General features: G+C 40.2%; 2 long non-coding RNA genes across 2 annotated transcripts; both read left to right on the forward strand.

Moving 5' to 3' along the window:
- Positions 1 to 243: 243 nt before the first annotated feature.
- LOC135205929 (uncharacterized) lies at positions 244 to 2,858 on the forward strand. The gene is made up of 3 exons (XR_010312628.1): positions 244 to 397; positions 1,495 to 1,633; positions 2,583 to 2,858. It is a non-coding gene; the product is annotated as an uncharacterized LOC135205929 (long non-coding RNA).
- A 2,997-nt stretch (positions 2,859 to 5,855) lies between these two features.
- LOC135205930 (uncharacterized) lies at positions 5,856 to 7,547 on the forward strand. Its single transcript, XR_010312629.1, has 3 exons — positions 5,856 to 6,058; positions 7,280 to 7,383; positions 7,528 to 7,547. It is a non-coding gene; the product is annotated as an uncharacterized LOC135205930 (long non-coding RNA).
- Positions 7,548 to 11,123: the final 3,576 nt, after the last annotated feature.

An 11,123-nucleotide genomic window follows, 5' to 3' on the forward strand; every position in this document is an offset into this window, starting at 1 on the left:
AGCTATAAATGTCATTATCGAATAAATGTAGGCACTGTTTAATAGGATTAATAAAAACTTTCAAATCCTAAAAATGGTCTTCCAAGGAAAATACACTCGATGCCGACACTTCGTTTTTTTTATCTCTCTTCAAAGAAAAAAAAATTAACATATATACAACATTGTCTACTGTTACGACGATAGCGAAGACTTTTATCAGGTACTCATACGTCACGCATTTGTCATGCTTAGTTAGGCATTTCCTGCTTGTCCCTTTATAAATGGTGGAGGCCCCTTGGCACGGTCACCAGTCCTTTCCCGACGAAGACCGAGTTCAAACTCTTCTAGCTCCAGCTTGCCTGTGTTGTGACTAGTATTCCAGAAATGGCTCGCCTCACCGTAGTTTTGTTTGTCTCTGGTAAATATTTGTTCTCTCTCTCTCTCCTTCTTGGTTGTTTGGTTAGGTCAATCAAGAAGAAAGCTCTGGACCGTAGTTTGTGTTTTTCCATCTCAAAACTGTCGATCTTGACCTAACCTGTCCAAGGGCACAGTATCTGACCTTACCTGTCCTAGGATACCTAACTTGCCCTAGGGTGCAGCATCTGACCTAACCTGTCCTAGGACGTTGTGTCCTAGCTAACCTGTCTTAGAGCACAGTGTCCTACCTTACCTGTCTTAGGGTAGTGTCCTATCTAACCTGTCTTAGAGCACGGTGTCCCACCTAACCTGTCCTAAGGCATTTGCAGTATCTTAAGTAACATGTCCTAGAGCAGTGTCCAACCTTAACCCGTCCTAGGACACCGCATTCTAGCTAACCTGTCCTAATCACATTGTCCCACCTAACCTGTCCCAGCCACAGTGTCCTACCTGTCCTGTCCAGGCACAGTGCCCTACCTAACCCTTCCTAGGGCACAGCACCGCACCTAACCTGTCATTGGGAACTGTGGTCCTGGACAGGTGGCAGGCCTTCGCTTCCAGGAAACCTTCCCTTCAGCCGTATTTTGCCTTCATGAAATGAACCGTGAACTCTATTTCAGGTTCACGCCCTGGTTATCGTGCCCAGTTCCAGGATCATTCCTGGTTATCGTGCTCAGTTCCATAATCATTCCTGGTTATCGTGCTCAGTTCCAGAATCATTCCTGGTTATTTTGCTCAGTTCCAGGATCAACCCCCTTGTTTATCTTATCGTCTTTGGTGTGAAGATGTCATTTGATCAATTTCTACTGTAAACGAAGTGTTTTAAGATTAAAGAAAATCATTCATTTGGTGGCTTCCATTTTTAAGGGTGATACCTCATTATATGTATAATGTCTCATCTTGAAAATCATGTTTCAATCATTATTATTTGGTTGTAATATTTCTTTTTTTCATTTGTAAATAGTTGCAAGCAAAGATCAGCATTTCATGATTACTTGAAATCGAAAGACTGTTTCAGTTAGTTTATGCGTATTCATTATGTATATATTTGTGTATGTATAAACGCAGTATTTATACAGCAATCGCCTCTGCTTCCAGTTCTCGTAGTTCACGCGCTTGCCAATGGCCGTGGACAGGGTCAGCCACCCACCTTCGTCTGTCAAAAAGACGGATACTTCGCCGACTTCCACAGGAACTGCGTCGTCTACTATCACTGCGTTGGAGGTGAAAAGCAAACGTAAGTTTCTGCTTTCCTATCATTTGTTGTTTATCATTTTTTAATCATTATTATACAGCAGCTTTTGCATAATTGTACTGTTCAGTAGACCTCTTAGCTGATCCCGAATCAGCTGAAGTGAGTGGTCTACTGCTTCAGTAGACATACATGAAGTAAGTTTTTTCTAACTGGGTGATAAGCCTCTACACCTAAGAACTTACTGCATCAGCTTAAGGAACCTACAGACGAGTAGACAAGAAGGATTTATAATCACAGTATATACTGCTATACAATGTATAATTGTGGATTTTTCATTTAAATCATGTAAGTCTTGTATTATAAACCCCTCCTTTTCAAATGGAATCTTACAAGGCCACATTCACTCCTTTGCATTATGACTCAGAATTTGATTGTTGATTTATTAATCAACCTTAAATGAAGGTTGCAAAACTCTATAATGATTCCAGGAAAAATATAGGAAATGTCGCCTTTATGTACCAAATATTTCCGAGTCATCAGCAAACCATTTTGATTCAAAACACTAAATCCATACTTAAGAAAAATTATTTTTGAGTTATAGCAAGCAGTTTACTTATTAGAACTTATCAGAAAAAAATGACACGAATGGCTTGCTTAGAACGCTAGACATGATTGAATGAATGAAAGTTATCTTCAAAGTCACACAAGTAAACTTTTTATGCCTTATTAACCAGTTTGATTGGGTCTCATTCATTTTCTCTGGTGAATAACTTCTGATGGGAATCTTTCCCATCTTTGCTAAATAGAACTACAAAGGCATCGTAAGAAATCAAACCTAACCCATAACCCTCCAGTTTTTAAGAAACGGGTAAATAGCTGTCTTCGTGGCCCAACGCGGCCCGTTTTACCTGTCACGCTTTATTTTCATGGCTGGTCTAGTTACGGACATTCAATTGGAAAAGTCTGAAACAAATACCTCTCGTTCTCTCAGGTTTGGCTGCCCAACTGGTCAACTCTTCGACGAAGGGAAGGCCATGTGTGTCCCACAAGAGAACGTTCTGTGTCCTTATCCTGGAAGCAGCTAGACGGAACCTCTCCTGGGATGCAATGGACTAAAGTCTGTCTCAAGATGAACTCCGTACCTGACCATGGCATGATGACCTTCATAACACTGAATATCATTCTTGGATGAAGATTTGCATTCAAGCTGTTTATAGAGAAGTTTCTTAATGTGTAACTTTGTCTCAATAAATATGAATTGCCGCAATGTCAGTCAGTCATTTCATACCAAAAACACCTTAGAGAGAGAGAGAGAGAGAGAGAGAGAGAGAGAGAGAGCGAGGAGAGAGAGAGAGAGAGAGTAAGGACTTGTTTTGAACATTAGTTTCAAGATTAAGTTTATATAAAAAATGGGTTACAGCTATGTATATATATGTAAGTATATGTGTATGCAGACACTATATTCACCAGTTAAGAAACCACATTGTCTGACAAGGGCTGACTCATAGCATAAACCTCATTAGTAGCACGTCGTCCCCTGTAATTATACAAGGCAGTTCACTAATTAATATCCATCGCATTATTAAGAAATTGCAGTGGTTACGTCAAGTCGTGACGTAAACCACTGAAGAACAAATGAATGTTTTTTTGTTTTTTTTTTTTGGCGTTTTGTAAATTGTCGAGGATTTCATTACGCTGTCTCTGTTTCGCCTTCATGATTTTGTAAAGTCAGATTTTCTCTGAAATTTGAGGTTTTTCATCATAAATCTGTGGGTTTTCGTCAGAATCGTGTAAAATTAAGTTTTTTAGTCTGAAATTTGTGGTTTTTGTCTGAAACTATGTTTTACTTCTGAAATTTGAGGTTTTTCGTCTGAAATTTGAGGTTTTTTGTCTGAAATTTGAAGTTTTTCTTCTAAAATTTGAGGTGTTTCGGTAGGCAAACTCCTGTTACTTTTTTTTTCTTTTTTTTACTTATTAGAGTTTCATCCTGGGGCTTGCAAATACTGTTGGATTTTCAAAATTCCCTAGGGTTTTCAAATACCGTGTGGTTTTACAGACACCTTAGGGGTTCGTAAATACCCCCAGGTATTTTCTATTAATTTTGGGGCTATAGATACCCTAGGAGTTGTCAAATACCCCAAGGGTTTGCGGCGGTTACTTAGTTTACTAAAGAGACTGTATTCTAATTCACTCACGCCTTATACTCCTGATTTACTCTCTCTCTCTCTCTACATCCGGCTGCTACCCGTAAAATCGTGCTAATGAACAGGTCCATAACTGATAGTTTATTTTTAACACGGCACCTATATAAAGTGTGCACCTACACATTCTTCCCCCCCAGAGAGAGAGAGAGAGAGAGAGAGAGAGAGAGAGAGAGAGAGAGAGAGAGAGAGAGAGAGAGAGGTAATGATTTGAAAGGTGAACCGCAAAATAACCTTTACAGATCAGATCAAATAGTTGTTCGTTGCAGTGATGTATGTGGCGTTTGAATCAGTTATATTTATGATCATGCTACATTCTATAACAGGTCAAAAGGGGTCAGGTTGAAAGGCATATCTTAAGGAGGTACTTGACTTTCTGCTTGCAGGGGAGAAAAGTTGGAGGGAGTGAGGGTTGGGTGGGGTACCTAACTTTAAATAAGGGTTGCTTATATAAAAGGGCTGGACAACATGTACTTAGCTGAATCAAGTTCTCATAAAGACATGGAAGGAGTTTTCACTGCAAATTAAAAAATTTGAAGTAAATTTCAGTAGCGTAAGATGTCATTTTAAAGAAAATTGTTTGCGATCAAACTTACAATGGGCATACATGGGTGTAATATTCCTCGGAGTCTGTGTCCTTAGTCATTGTAACGCCATGTTACACAAGTCGATAAATGGTACGTATTCAATTTAGTGTCACTCATACTTTGCGTAAAATGGAGAGTAGCGGATTAATATTATAATGTCATCATAAACGTTCCTTACTTAGGAGAATTCATCAAGTAAGGTTTCCATTATGTGTATAAAAGATTCCGTGGGAATGAAAACGAAATGTAACATTGAACAGTAACCACTAACCAATTTGATTTTGTGGACCCTATTCAAAGATAAGATTTAATAATGCTTTGAGTAAACTCTAATAATCACCTATAATACTTTAGAATGAGATTAATATAAAAATATAATGATTAATATTATTATTATTTATTTATTTATTTATTTGGTCTATCATCCTCTAATTCGACTGGGTGGTATTTCTAACTTGGGGGTTTTCCGGGTTTGCAATCTGCCTCCTTAGGAGTCCATCACTTTTCTTACTAGAATCGCACTTCTGCATGAGTCTGGAGCTACATCAGCCTCTAGTTTTTTCTAGATTCCTTTTCAGGGATCTTGTGATCGTGCCTTGTGCTCCTATGATTATGGGTACGATTTCCACCGGCATATCCCATATCCTTATTTCTATTTTCAGGTCTTGATACTTATCCATTTTTTCCCTCTCTTTCTCTTCAACTCTGGTGTCCCATGGTATTGCGCATCAATGAGTAATAATAATAATAATAATAATAATAATAATAATAATAATAATAATAATAATAATAATAATAATAATAATATAATAATAATAATGATAATAGCAATAATAATGATAATAATAATAATAATAATAATAATAAAAATAAATTTTTACTATTTATTATTATTATTATTATTATTTTTTATTATTATTATTATTGTTATTATTATTCAGAAGATGAGCCCTATTCGTATGGAACAAGCCCACCACAGGGGCCACTGACTGGAAATTCAAATTTCAAGCTTCCAAACAAAATGGTCTTCATTCCAAAGACGTAACAGAAGGTACAGAGAGTAACAGGAAATACAGACAGGAAAGATCAATGATAGAGAGAGAGGGTATGCAATAAAGTAATAAATACATAGCTAAAAAGTGCAAAGTATATCATCAAATACAAGGGTAGAACAAATAAAACCTGGATGATATACAAAAAAAAAAAAGGCAAAAAATTGTTCACCCAACAAGAAAAAAGGCCCGATACCGGCACTCCCAAATCAATGTAATGAAGTAATAAATAACTAGCCATAAAATGTTATCAAAATAAAATGAGTAAACAATTAAAAAGAAATAAATTAAAAATTTAAAATTTCTGAAAATGTTCTTCCAAGGAAAGCACACACACGATACCGATACTCCATTTTTCATAACTCTCATCGAAGGAAAAAACGGATTAGCATATGAACCACCATTGCCTATTGTTTCGACGATTGCTAAGATTTTTATGTGGTGCTCAGACATCAGGCGTTTGTCATCCACGGACCCTTTATAAATGGCGAATCCCCCTGGCACAGTCACCAGTCCTTTCCTGACGAAGCAGAACGAGAGATTTCAACTTCTCGTAGCTCCAGCTTGTCTGTGGTGTGACTAGTATTCCAGAAATGGCTCGCCTCGCCGTAATTTTGTTTGTCTCTGGTAAATATTTCTATTTATTTATTTATTTTTTATTTTTAGAGCGCCTTTTACCTTGAATAACCCACAAAAATATCGATCTTAACCTAACCTGTCCAGGGTAACAGTATCTTCCCAAAATTATCCTAGGGTGCAGCGTCCTGCCTTACCTGTCATCGGACGCTGTGTCTTACCTAACCTGTCGTAGGGCAGTGTCCCGCCTAACCTGTCGTAGGGCAGTGTCCTATCTAACCTGTCGTAGGGCAGTGTCCTATCTAACCTGTCTTAGAGCACGGTGCCCTATATACCTAACTCCTAAGGCATACATAGTATCTTGCATTACATGTCTTAGAGCAGCATCCAACCTTAACCCGTCCTAGGACACAGCATTCTACCTAACCTGTCCTAGAAGACATTGCTTGTCCTAGTCACATTGTCCGACCTAACGTGTCCTAAGGCATATGCAGTACCATACGTAACATGTCCTAGAACATTGTCCAACCTTAACCCGGCGTAGGGCACAGCATTCTACCTAACCTGTCCCAGGCACAGTGTTCTACCTGACCTGTCAGGGACAATGCCCTACCTAACCCTTCCTAGGGCACAGCACCGTACTAACCTGTCATTGGGAACTGTGGTCCTGGACAGGTGGCAGGTTCCTTCTTTCCAGGAAACCTTCCCTTCAGCCGTATTTTGCCTTCATGAAATGAACAGTGAACTCTATTTCAGGTTCACGTCCCTGGTTATTGTGCCCAGTTTCCAGGATCATTCCTGGTTATTTTGCTGAGTTCCAGAATTATTCCTGGTTATTTTGCTCAGTTCCAGGATCACCCCTGGTTATTTTGGTCAGTTTCAGAATCACCCCTGGTTATTTTGCTCAGTTCAAGGATCAACCCCCTTGTTAATCTTATCGTCTTTGGTGTGAAGATGTCATTTGATCAATTTCTACTATAAACGAAGTGTTTTAGGATTAAAGAAAATCATTCATTTGCTGGCTTCTATTTTTAAGGGTGATACCTCATTATATGTATAATGTCTCATCTTGAAAATCATGTTTCAATCATTATTATGTTCATTTGTATTGGTAGGTAATTTTCCTTATTTTTTCATTTATAAATAGTTTCCACACCGAGATTAGCATTTCATAATTATTTGAAATCAAAAAGCAATAATATTTAGTCTATGCATATTCATGTACTTGTATGTATGTATGACCTCACATACAGCAATTGTCTCTTCTTCCAGTTCTCGTAGTTTACGCTCTTGCTGACGATCGGGCCCTTAAAGGTGAGGCCCTTGCTAACCGTCGGGACCTTGAAGGTGAGGCCCTTGGAGGTTGGGCCCTTGGAGTTGGGCCCTTGCTAACCGTCGAGCCCTTAAAGGTAAAAGAGGCCCTTGCTGGACGATTGGGCCCTTAGAGTGAGGCCCTTGCTAACCGTCGGGACCTTGAAGCCCTTGCTAACCGTCGGGACCTTGAAGGTGAGGCCCTTGAGGGTTGGGCCCTTGCTAACCGTCCTTGCCCTTAAAGGTGTGAGGCCCCCTTGCGACGATTGGGCCCTTGTTAGAGGTGAGGCCCTTGCCTAACCGTCGGGACCTTGAAGCCCTTGCTAACCGTCGGGACCTTGAAGGTGAGGCCCTTGCTAACCGTCGGGCCCTTAAAGATGAGGCCCTTGGAGGTTGGGGCCTTGCTAACCGTCGGGCCCTTGGAGGTTGGGCCCTTGCTAAACCGTCTGGACCTTGAAGGTGAGGCCCTTGCCGACGATTGGGCCCCTTAGAGGTGAGGCCTCCTTGCTAACCGTCGGGACCTTGAAGCCCTTGCTAACCGTCGGGACCTTTGAAAGGTGAGGGCCCTTGGAGGTTGGGCCCTTGCTAACCGTCGGCCCTTAAAGAAAAAATGGGTTAGGGCCCCTTGGAGGTTGGGCCCTTGCTAACCATCGGGCCCTTAAAGATGAGGCCCTTGGAGGTTGGGCCCTTGCTAACCGTCGGGACCTTGAAGGTGAGGCCCTTGGCGGTTGGGCCCTTGCTAACCGTCTTGGCCTTAAAAGTGAGGCCCTTGGCCGACGATTGGGCCCTAAAGGTAAGGCCCCTTGCTAACTCGGACCTTGAAGGTGAGGCCCTTGGAGGTTGGGCCCGTTGGAGGTCGGCTGCCCTTGAAGGTTGGGCCCGTGGAGGTGGGGCCATTGGCCAGCCACCCACCTTCGTCTGTCAAGAAGATGGCTACTTCGCCGACTTCCATAGGAGCTGCACCGTTCACTATCGCTGCGAAGGTGGTGTAAAGCAAACGTAAGTTCCTGCTTTTATATTATTTGTTTTTTATATTTTTTTTTATTATTATTATACGGCAGCTTTTGCATAATTGTACTGTTCAGTAGACCTCTTAGCTAATCCTGTATCAGCTGAAGTGATTAGTCTACTGCTTCAGTAGTTTGTCTAACTGCGTGATAAGCCTTTACACCTACGAACATACTTTATCAGTTTTAAGGAACCTACAGACAAGTAGACATGAATAATTAATTTTATATTCACAGTTTATAGAATGCAATATATCTTGAACCAACACTCCATTAGATTGCAATGAATTCAGAATCACAGCATACACTATATATAATGTATAATTGTGGATTTTTCATTTAAAAAACCTGTAAGTCTTTTATTATTACAACCCGTACATTTTCATTTGAAATCTTACAATACAACATTCACTCATTTGCAATAATTGGGTTAAAGTCCTATGATTCAGAATTTTATTATTGATTTATGAATCATAGTTAATTAAGGATTGCACAATTCTATATTAATCCTGAAAAAATAGTAAATATACCGTTTACATATTACCGAGTAGTCAGCAAACCCATTTGATTCAAAGCACTAAATCCATACTTTAGAAAAATTATCTCTGTTATAGCAAGGAGCTTACTTATTAGATAAAAATTCCCGTTGAATGATTTACTTAGAACGCGAGGCAAGAGTGAATGAATATAAGTTTTATGCAAAATCACCCAATTAATTTTTTCATTGTTCACCAGCTTCATTGGGTCTCATTCATTTTTCTTGATGAATAACTACTGATGGGAATCTTCCTCATTCTTTCGAAATAGAACTACAAAAGCGTCGTATGAAATCCATGGGACAGTTAAACTGTAGTCAGTTATTACCTAACCCATAATCCTCCAATTTTTAAGAAACGTGTATATAGCTTTTTTCGTGGCTTTATTTCCATGGCTGGTCTGGTTACGGATGCTCAGGTTTGAATGCCCAACCGGTGAACTCTTCGACGAAGGGAAGGCCATGTGTGTCCCACAAGAGGACGTTCAGTGTCCTTATCCTAAAAGCAGCTAGACCGAACCTCTCCTGGGATGTAATGGACTCAAGTCTGTCTCAAGATGAACTCCGTACCTGACCATGGAATGATGACCTTGATAACACTGTATATCATTCTTGGATAAAGATTTGCATTCAAACTTTCTTAATATGTAACTTTGTCTGAATAAATATGAATGGCAGCAATGTTAGTCAGTCATTTCATACCAACAATACTACCTCTGAGAGAGAGAGAGAGAGAGAGAGAGAGAGAGAGAGAGAGAGAGAGAGAAGAGAGAGCGAGAGAGAGAGAGAGAGAGAGAGATCTTAATTCCCTGTTTTATGTTTCCCTTTTGATGATGATCTCATTCAAGCCCAAAATCTTCAAGAACTGAAGATTTTGCTATTACCACACCAACAACGTTTCCTTAGAGAGAGAGAGAGAGAGAGAGAGAGAGAGAGAGAGATTGTTTGTTTGTATGGTGTTTTTACATTGCATAGAACCAGTGGTAATTCAGCAACGGGACCAACGGCTTTACGTGACTTCCGAAACACGTCGATAGTGAACTTCTACCACCAGAAATACACATCTCTCACACCTCAGTAGAATGCCAGAGAATCAAACTCGCAGCCACAGGTGGTACGCCAATACCAAACCGATCACGCCACTGAGGCGCTTGAGAGAGAGGGAACCCTAATAATTCCCTGTCTCTTATGTATCCGTGTTATACACCACGCACGGCAAAAACAGGTAGGCTAATCGTCCTTTGAAATTCCGTGGATTCTCGTATTGGTCTGCTAAAAGCTCATTCAGGACTTTCAAATGGCTTCGCATATCTCGCATTGCTATCGTCCCATTTCCCTCTTATCTTCCCGCGATGAAAAGGCAGGAGGGAGGGAGGGAGAGAGAGACACCCGGAAGAGTTCTTTCAACCATTAGATTGGGTGAGGTTCATTCCTAGCTCTGACTGTTAATCTGGCATAAGTATTGAGTAAATGAATGCATCTCTCTCTCTCTCTCAAACGATGAAAGAAACACGAATGAATGGGTGAGTGAACGTCAACAAATCTATAAGAATACAATTCTCTCTTTCTCTGTCCCTCTCATATCGTATCAGACGTGAGATGTGGGAGAGGTCTGAGAGAACGTATTCACCGTCATTCCTTCTTTGTTGTCGTTTTTTTTTTCTTCTTATCTGATCCTGCTATTCTCTTGTAAGGGTGAGACCTTTTCTTGCCTCTGTTGTTAGCTTCGCAGTTGTTGGTTGAAGGGCCATTAGTAACAACAACCAAACACTCTATTCTGTTGCTTATCATTAGCTCTTAACAACCAGAGTTAGGCCTATTGTGCAGCGTGAGTTTCTGTTTTTGTACATTTTTTATACACTCCATTTATCAGTGTCTATATTCTCTGTCTGATACATTACATGTTAGTGAAAATTTCCTATTGGATTCCACAATACAGATGCTTCATGTAACACAGAATCCCTCTATTACGTGATCGACACTCTTGGCATGAGACTACCTTAATTTAAAATCTGGATGAGGACATGTGTAACCAAGCTCATGCCCTCCCCATACCTCACCTCCGTCCCCCAAGTGTCCTCATACACCCTCCTCTTTTAACACGGAAAGTATGGCCTCTAAAATCATGATAGTAGCGTTTTGCAGCTCCAAATGACAGAATTCGTTCTTAGAGGCCTTTAGGTAACTAATTGTGCTTATTCAGTTAAGAAAGTGGCATTTTCGTGCCTTGCCAAGTAGAATTTACGGCGACCAAATTATCTTA

The sequence above is a fragment of the Macrobrachium nipponense genome, chromosome 29 (genome assembly GCF_015104395.2).
Source record: "Macrobrachium nipponense isolate FS-2020 chromosome 29, ASM1510439v2, whole genome shotgun sequence".
Classification (NCBI taxonomy): Eukaryota; Metazoa; Arthropoda; class Malacostraca; order Decapoda; family Palaemonidae; genus Macrobrachium; species Macrobrachium nipponense.